This window comes from Salminus brasiliensis, chromosome 1, assembly GCF_030463535.1.
Source record: "Salminus brasiliensis chromosome 1, fSalBra1.hap2, whole genome shotgun sequence".
NCBI classification, from domain to species: domain Eukaryota; kingdom Metazoa; phylum Chordata; class Actinopteri; order Characiformes; family Bryconidae; genus Salminus; species Salminus brasiliensis.
Window position 1 is genome coordinate 36,627,736 of NC_132878.1, and position 9,683 is coordinate 36,637,418.

Here is a 9,683-nt window from a genome sequence, read left to right on the forward strand (position 1 = left end):
CCCCCCACCTCTAAAATACTATTGCAAATGGTCCTAAATAGGGCTGGGTATCAAAATGTATTTTTAGGACAAGTTTTGAAGAATATCAGGGCTCAGATGACTCGAATGACTCGATCTACGAATCAGGTGGAGACTGAACATGACGGATAAGAGAATGCCGTCATCTCAGACGCTCCCTCATTAGGCATGTCACCGTGTTCCAGCAGATTTGCATTGTACATGCTGACAGCTTTGACCTTAGCAGCCAAAACAAGTTTACACTGAAAATCATTTAAACGCTAACTCCAGCCACACCTTAGCAACACATAGCTGGGTGAAAAAGAAATCTACCCCAGAGCAGTCAGTGCAAAGTCACACCCCGTACACTTCTTTCACTTTCTCTCAGCACCACTGAACGCATTACAGAACATTAAGAATAAGGGCTTATATTCAGATTCCTGGCCTCCATCTCCTGGACATTTTCCAGTCCAGAGTTTTGCAGACATCAGCAAAGCAGTGTTTGATACCTAACTACAGAGCTCACTGGACACAGTTCACACAGCTTAAAGATTGACAGGCTTTAGGCCTATCCTTTCCAGGTCAAACTCTAACCACAATAAAATGGCCATGACTGCGGCGTGACTCCGCCAGTTTAAAAAAAAAAAAAAAAAAAAAAAGCTAATAAACCACAGACGGTTTCATAAGTGTACAGCTCAATTATGAACAACTGCATCTCGTCAAAGAAGATTTTGAGACCTGGCCTTGAGTCTAGGCGTAGTTTACTAGGCCTTAAGCCCAACAAAGACACTCCTAGGAGCATGAATCCAACATCCGGTGGATCCGATGTAGTCCCAATTATTTACTTTTTATAAATGTTTACCTATGTGCATCGCCTTAGAATTCCCAAATCTGTGCAGCCACAGGATTGCCGGTTTATTAAGTACACCTGTATCTACACACATTGGTTACATTATCAGGTACACCTACCATACAGGTGCATTTTGTAGACTTGTAGTTACTGCCTATGGCCAATCTGTTGCTGTAATATTCATCAGCCACCCTCAACCCGATTCCCCCGATTGGGTGGCGACCGTGCCATGTTTGCGGCGGTTGTATTGCTTGCTAACCTGAACTTTTTACTCCCTGCTGACTAGATATGGAAGCAGGTGTGTGGCCTGGCTGTTTGCTTTTCTGACTCAAAACGAGAGCCAGTGGCATCAACCAGCCTTAAGATATCCTGAGCTTTACAGCATAACTTCTATCATTCTATTCAGCTATAACAGTTAGTGGAGCAGGCGTCTGGCTGGCTAACGTATGCTAATCTACACTGAACCAGCTCTTTATCATCATGTGTTTATCTGTGGGCAGCACAAATTACTACTGCTCAACAATCCTTACTCTAGCCCATCCGTCCACTGACAGGGATCACCACAGCACCACTGCTGACCAGCTCCTATTGCTCAAGTAACAAATATGCACAGTGTTTCTAACACAATGACTGGGCCAACAGAGTATCTCCCAGCTTCTGAAGTCTTAGGAAACTCACTAACTAAATGGAAAAACTTATTAGGAGGACAATTTCACATCCTGGTACCGGGCAAAGTATACCAGTACTCCAAGGTAGGGGAATGTGGTGCTCAGCGATAGGCTGCAATGTGAGAAAGTCCACTTCCAAGCGAATGAAACCAGAATGGCTCAGGCGCCACTATCAGACACGGGCACTGATAGTGTTCAGGATGTCCATCAAGACAGGACAGGAGTCTACATAACATGCTGACCTCAGAAAACCCCAGCGCAGCAGATCAGGCCCAAGTGGGCTGATAGGATAACAGTGTCTGTTCAGTCTAACCGGACTCCCCCATGCTTGTACAGTCCAAGTTGGCAAAACTTCAGACAGGGGATTGGGCAGCGGGGGGAACTTGAGAAAACATGACTCAGGACCAAAAGGATGATAATGAATAAAGCACTGGGTGACCACTGAAGAACACAAGCAGCCTCTGCACTGTCCACTGCAACCCCTTGTTGTTTGCCTTATAAAAACTCTGATACATCTCATTTATTTGTACTCTAGTACGATTTAGCATCCTTATATACAGACCAAAAGTGTGCCAAGATAATATTCTCCACACCGTTACACCTTCTCCACCAGCCAGGACTGCTAATACAAGGCATGGCACAAGGTTGGGTCCATAATTTCATGCCAAATTCTGATCCTACCATCTGAGAGCGGAAATCGAGATTCATCAGTCTAGGGCACTTTTCTCCAGTCTTTACCTGTCCACCTTTGGTGAACCTGTGTCCACTGCAGCCTCAGCTTTCTGTCCTTGGCTGAAAGAAGTGGCTGACCTCAAGGTCGGGCCTTGTTGAGCATTCTGCGGTGCTTTTCTGCTCACCACTGTTGTACAGGGGGGCCTTTCTGTTAGCTCGAACCAGTCTGGCCATTTTTTATTGACCTCTTTAATCAACAATTTGAACATTACCTTGCTGCCACATGATTGGTTGTTTAGAGAACTGCTTTAATAAGTAGGTAGACTGAAGACTGAAGACCCACCTCGCAGACTGAAGACCCACCTCTTCAGAGAGTACTTGGACGAATAGTTCTATGGTCACCTTATTGTATTGTGTTTAGTAATGTCTAAGCTTAGAGGTATCTTTTGAATTATTAGCCTATTAGTTTTCTTGGGTAAATAGCAAAGCACTTTGTAAGTCGCTCTGGATAAGAGCGTCTGCTAAATGCCGTAAATGTAAATGTAAATGTATACAGGTGGTCCTGAAAAAAAGTGCTTGGTCAGCTTAATCTGCATCCACAGCAATATTTCCCAATATTGACCAGGCCCTACGAATAATCCACTGATCTTAGTTCAGTGAATAATATGAATAGTTCCTCAAGTACCAACACCAGCGAGGCAACAAACAACAACAACAACAAATTCTCTATTCAGAATCACTTTGGCCTGGGCTAACCAGTGACTTCATAAAATGGGTCAAAGTTTCCTATTGCTAAAGCCACCTAATGAGCCTGGGCAGGACTCCACAGCAACAGCCCCTGAACAAAATACCTTCCTTCATACGTCCACTTGTGCTTTTACACCCCGAGCGTTTAATCGTGCGGGTCTCGCATGAGTCAGTAGTTGGGAGCGGTGACAAAAGTCGTCTACTGTAAGATTTGGGTTACAAAGAGATTAATGTCCAAGGGCCTAGTTAGCCTCCACTGAGTGCAGCACAGCCAAGAAACGTACCGGTGATGTATTTTCCATTCATCATTAACCAGAGTCAGGTGGCCATCTAGATTACAGGAGGAGGCAAAAGCTGTAAAGCTACATAGCTTTCTTGCAAATTCCAACAATGAAGTGCGGCTTTCATGCAGCACATTTTACCGTTAAAACTCGAAACCTTGATCTACACCAAGAGCAGGCAGTCAATTCTCAAGCTCAGTCAGAAAGAGCGATCTTTAAACCTTCTTGCTTCAACACGTGGATCGATGTCACGTCATGACAAGTATTAATAAGTGAGGATTGTTGTCTTTTATCTAAGGTTTCTCTTCTTTGGCCTGGCAGCTTTCTAATCTGAGAACAACCACAGAAAGCTTTCAGCTTACTTTCCAGAAAACAGAGCAAAAACTAACCTGAAGACCAAAGGCAGTCCGACTCCCTGAAGGTACTGTACGTGCCTGCTCCCTTGACTTCCACCTGAACTTTACACTGGGCAATTTCTCATTCGCTGATTGAGGTTGGTGCTCAAGCTGTAGGCAGGCAGAGTCCTACAACAGAAGCCTAAGGCATGTCGCAGTGAGGGACTACTACTTCAGCATAAGCACAGTGTCCCAGGGCAGGTTGCTATAGTGATCACCAACCAGAGGCCGGGCTCATTTGGATGTGGTCAGAGTTAAACGGAGGCGGGGAAGCAGGTGAATACACAGCGTAATGACAGAGCTGGGCAAAAAAAAAAAAAACACCAGGAAGCCTCCCTCTTTCTCTCTCTCTCTTTCTCTCACCCTTTCTTTCTCCCTCACTCTTTCGAGACAAATGCAGACAGACAAGTACAGACAGACCTAATGTCTACTGAATAGCTAGACAATTATATGTAATAAAGGGCCCACATCACACATTCAGGGTTTTTTTTCTCCTTTTCCCCAAGGTCCATTTATACTGTTCATATGGGTGTATGTGTAATTAAGCTGGAACTTTTTGCTACTGTCCCTTTAAGGGTGCTGTCTGAATGTCCTCCGTTCTGATTGGCCACCCTTTATCGGTCCTCATTCAATACGCAACCCAGACTGAAACCCTCCTTTTCACATTTAGTTGGCAGATGCTTTTAAATGGGTTGGTTTTTGCGGCATCACGTTTCCAAATGGGCCTACTCGTTCCAAAAGTAGCCCAGCCTGCAACAGTGTGAACCGGTGGAGCTGAAGTGCTGAAGACTGAATAAGCGGATGTATGTAAATGTGACAGTGCAAAAACAAAGAAGTCTTTTGAACTTCAGCGTGAGTGGGCGGAGCTAAACTGTGCTTTGTCATTCTAAACAGACTGTATCTGCAGCTTAGCTTCCATACATGGACCATATAAACCTTGTGTTTTGTCAATGAAACCATAGAAAACATTACCAAAAAGACTGATATGGGCCCTTTAACTTAGCAGACCCTGTACTGTACTGCGCAAATCAGTGCTCTACAAGCAAGAGTCTTGATCTGAGGTTGACTATGGTAGGGCCTAACTCAAATAAAGAGCAGTGAATATTCACAGGTGAAAGGTCCATTGGTCTGTTCCTATGAAAATAGGAACACATGTTTTGAATATGGGATCTCCATGATGACGTGAACGAGGCTCATTTCCTTCTTGTTACTGACCTTCATATCCTGCCCTGTTTACCTGCCTATTAACACTTCTGATGGAGATAATCTGCTTTACAACCAAAGGACTAATTTTACAACAAATGTTCTCAAGCTCACACTAAACAGTGTTAAGGAATATGTACACCATCAGAAAACGTTAGTATGTAATATGTGCAGAGAGTCAATTGAGATGTAGCTATAAAGAGATGGACTAGTTTGTTATTATGCATGACAGTCTACACTCTAAGCAAAAGAAGTGTGCAGTGTACAGTGGTACGCACTCTGAACTGATATCTTTGGTTTACTATGTTGGTTTGAGTCGACTACTGATGTGGCCGATAGTTTATAGCGCGGTGTATGGTGCTATGATTAGAATTTCTATAGCGTGTGTGCATTAGCCTACTCCTCTCAGTGCTGATCTCACCAGTCAAACTGAGCATTTGTGCCATAGCTTCGTTACTAACAAGCCAGTAGTACAAAAGCAGAGTGTATTTCCACACACGGTGTAGGTGGCACACGCATAAGCAGCAGAAGGAAAAGCCACTCGACAGCAAACCTGATCCAGTACAACACGCCTGAATGAGCCCCAATCCAAATCTACTGGAGCAGATAAAGAGGTTCTGAACATATCCATACCTCCATCCTCACAAAGTTCATGCATAATCAGCACAGCTCAATAATCAGGCAGTCTCAAAAGGGAGAAACACCTCCTAGCCTGTAAGCATATCTCAGCACAACCAGGAAATTAGCAGGCCTTATGAAACCAAATCTGGCATTAACTCTTCGAGTTTCCAGCACCTGACTTCCTCACATGCGTTGGCCTGCCTGCACAACCAGCCTTTAGCCCAGGCTGATCAGGTGAGTCACAACACCAAGGCAAGCGCACCTGTAGGCGTGTCGTGGTGGTCGAACAGGGTAAGGTGACGCATTTGGCTCGACAGCCTCCATATCCCTTTATGTTAAAATCAAACACAGTGTCCACAGTCTGTGGAAGGCAAAACACAGGCTGTAACACTATCCAGAGGACAACGTGTCCAAGGTGGCTGCCGTTTACAGTGGGCAGGCTTATACTCTGAGGCTGAAAACGGCTGAGGTGAACCGATCAGTTGGGGTCTACGGTATAAAATGAGCTCACCAACCTCTCATGTCCTCTCAGGATGTGCAAGTCTTCACTGCCCTTTGCTCTGCAGTTACTTTTTTATGACAGCCAGGAGATGCAGGAAGAGCAAGTCTCGTCACAGTGCCCGATACTTGTGTGTCAATGCACCCATAAAACGACAGCCATGCAAAATGTCAGGGTAAAGGTCGTGGCTCTGGAAATGGGGGAGGGGGGGGGGGACTTAAATGATTAAAAAGAGTCAGTCAGGTCAGTTCAAGCGGACCACACATGCTACCAAACAGGAAGTCAAGATCTGACACTCTGCTATGAAGGAGGATGCTTGTCCAGACCTACTTTTGACAATCTAACGCTGGACCCGGTCTCCCTTCACATGCTTGATCAGAGCTTCGCTGATAAAGAAACGCTTAGCCAGACCGGACAGGTCACATCTACCATGAGACAGATTCCCTCTGGCTACCTATAGCCATTTTCTTTATGACTAGTAAAGCCATGTGTTGCTGAGGAGATTCACATGTAACTCTAATGATGATGAAATAGTGGTAACCCTCTTTGTGGACTATTTTTCCTCAGGACACCCTCCACCACCAACACAATGGCTTCCAACATCTAGTGTAAAGCAGCCTGTCAGACATCAGCCCGTCTACTCCACGTCCATATGTCTGACAGATTTCTCCAAACCACTCTGATTGAGTTTGCTGACTCTCAGCCGTTTAACTATGCTGAAGTTTAGACACAACTGGTGTGTCAGGTGAAGTGATCTCCTCAAAACTCTCTCAGACACACGGCTCAGGAGCTGGTCTCGTGCTTGAACTTGGCACTGGGCAGCGGTGTGTGCATAAGCAAAGCTAGGCCGGGTGCAGGCTGGCTACATGCAAGGTAGGTAGGTGGATGGATGAGAGGGGGAGGAAGAGGAGGAGGGACAGCGAGAACAACAAGGCAGCATCAGCTGCTGCTGCGGGGATCAAATCTGCTACGCTGCCGTGCACTCAGCCCTGCTGCTCACAGCAGCGTGGGAACGAGCATCTCTCTCTCTCTCTCTCTCTCTCTCTCTGTCTGGCTGTGCAGCCATTGCCTTCGTCGCAGCGCGTCGCAGCGCAGTGCAGCCCCCGCGTGCAGCACTGGACCGCACAAATAAACAACACCTAACTGTTTAAAGAAGCGCGAGGGTCGACGAGCGACGACGTCCACTGCCCCACAGACAGAGAGAGAGACATACACACACACACACACACAAACACACACACCGACTTCGTTTACCTCCAACACCGCCCCTCCTCCTGCTCTTCTTCCAATGGGAGAACTAACAGAGCCCGGTGCACCGGACCGCACGAGCGCGCTTACCTCGGTCCGCTGCTATCCCGTGATGTTGCGGTGTACGTGTGCGTGCGTGCGCGCGCGCGCTGTTTCACATTAACGTGGAAAGTTTGTTGTTCTGGGGGGGGACGGGGGGACGGGGTCGCGATCTCTCTCTCTCTCTCTCTCTCCCTCTCTTGCTCCCGTCCTCTCCTTCCTCCAGCCACACGAAGCCACAACCAAGTCCTGGGCCAATGGAGCGGCGTGACGTCACGGGCCGGGGCCGCGCACCAGCGCGGTTGCGTCACCAGCAGGGCGCGCGCGCTCGACGCGCAGTGCACGCGGCTGAGGTTGGGAGTCCCGAGTTCAGCCAAGAAGAAGAAACCTGGGGGAGAAAACACGGAGCTGCACGAGTTTTACACTTGTAGGCGAACAGGATCTAGAGAAACCTACTAACTAAGTTAGACGCCACCTACAGCTTATTATAGCTAGTTCAGCTGATTATAAATACCCTTTCTGATTCAGAAACACTGTTTTATGACAGTTAGCTACATGCATGGTGAAGACGCACAGGGCGATTTTAAACAGACATTATTATGGTTGTAGGGCAAAATAGTGCCCATGATTTAATTCCCAGACTCACAGCCGACATAAGTGGGTCCAGTGACGGGACGCCCAGACAGTCTGCATATCAGTCCGCTGGCCCAGTGAGGCCGGCACCTCTTTCTACAGCACCGTCCTTTAACTGATGAAGATCTATATATTTTTGGAGACATTATTATTTTATTAAAACATTATTTATTATATATATTATTATATATATTTACTGAAATGTCGTTTCAGTAACTGGATGGTTGTCTGTCTCTTGTATTGTATGCTAGCTAGCTAAGCTGCGGGCTGCCGAGCTGCTTCAGAGCTTCTAGATCTTCGCTAGCCGACTTCGAAAGTAGCGTTGCTTTAGTGTGAATTAGTATTAATTTAATTAATTAGTAAATATTTAAAGATGATGAAATATCAGCTCATATAACCTTTTCTACAATTGTACCCCTTTTTTAACCGTCCCTCTGCACCCTGGAGACACGCATTTCAGGAAGGGAGGGAGCGCGCGCGCACCAAGCAACAGCCGCTCTTTCCCTCAGCCTCTAAAAGTGCGCGAGCCCTCTTTTGTTTTTGTATTTTTATGTTATTTAATATTTTAATAATAATTTCAGACTATATATATTAATTAACTTTTTTATTTGAAATCATACATTTAAATCTAAATGTTTTAACTGACTTTAAAGACTTTAGCATGATTTACTTTATTTGCTAATTCCTAAAACTAGTGTAGAAAAAAATATAAATGATATAAAGTCAAATATAAAAATAAAGTAAAATAAATAAGGAATTAATGGATATGTGGATAAAGAAAAATCTAAAACTCTGAAAACCGCTCTGTAAGCGGTCATTCCATTCACCGCTACTGGAAATAAAGCCACTCTCCATGACCTTGTTTACATCTCAAATAAATTATACAGTAATGTGGAACTGCTGTAATTAAATCTTTTGCAATATCTTATTGAAAAAAAAAATTGGATTCAGAGTGTGTAAACACGTCTAAACGGGTCTACCATGCCACTGTCCTGCACATTTTAGTGTTTGTCCAGCTCAAACACACCTGCTTCGGCTCATCAGCTCATTTAATAATGGCTGTTGAAGTAGGGGGACAGTAAACTGTACAGGGCAGGTGGACTTCAGGATCACAACTAGGAACCTCTTGCCTTCGTGATTAATGTGTCCAGCACTTCAAAGCAGTTAACTGAGCAGGCCTCTGCTGTCTGATCCAGACAAGTATTCAGCGCATATCCTAGAAATGACTGCGAGGGCTGTGTGTGTTAACCAGAAGCCGATACATTACTGGGACTTACCGTGATAGACACAAATCCCAGATATTACTGGTAATAGTAATCCAGTAATATCCTGGGCTTCAAATAACTGTCATTTGACCTCAGTCTGTCTGGGTGGCCAGGATGTTCTGTTCCAGGAACCCATCCATGTAGTCAACAAGCAAACACACACAGTGACCATGAGTACACATGCACAGCGTGGTGGGCAGCCATTGCTGCTGAACCCAGGGAGCACAGGTAGGGTTAAAGGCCTTGCCAAAGGGCCCAAACAGTGGCAGCTTGCTGACCCCAGGGATCAAACCCACAACCCTGTCATCAATAGCCCGGTGCTCTAACCGTTGGGCTGCCACTGTCCAAATGTCCACACACTCTTACATGTCCAAGGGGCCCCCTAGGAACCCGTGTATGTAAAAGCATCTGGATCTAGATTAGTGACTATCCTTTATACATCTCGGTAGAGAGGCCTTTATGCATGGTTGTACTTCACCTGTAGTTGGCCCTCTTTTTTATTTTTTTATTGAATTATTTTAAAAGTCCAGTTCTGTGGTTGGTGCCTGTCCTGCTCACCAGATTC

At 45.5% G+C, this 9,683-nt stretch overlaps 1 protein-coding gene across 8 annotated transcripts in view; it reads right to left on the bottom strand.

The window, feature by feature from the left end:
- The window catches only part of myo6a (myosin VIa), a 111,504-nt gene extending 104,015 nt beyond the window's left edge, over nucleotides 1–7,489 (bottom strand). For 5 of the 8 annotated variants that reach the window (XM_072678661.1, XM_072678658.1, XM_072678660.1 and 2 more), the window contains exon 1: nucleotides 7,272–7,489. The gene's annotated coding sequence lies outside the window, so the exon portion shown is untranslated. Of the gene's footprint in view, nucleotides 1–3,604; nucleotides 3,716–7,187 lie in introns of those variants that run through there. The other 3 variants (XM_072678655.1, XM_072678657.1, XM_072678656.1) reach the window with 3 other exon arrangements.
- Between the last annotated feature and the right edge of the window lie 2,194 nt (nucleotides 7,490–9,683).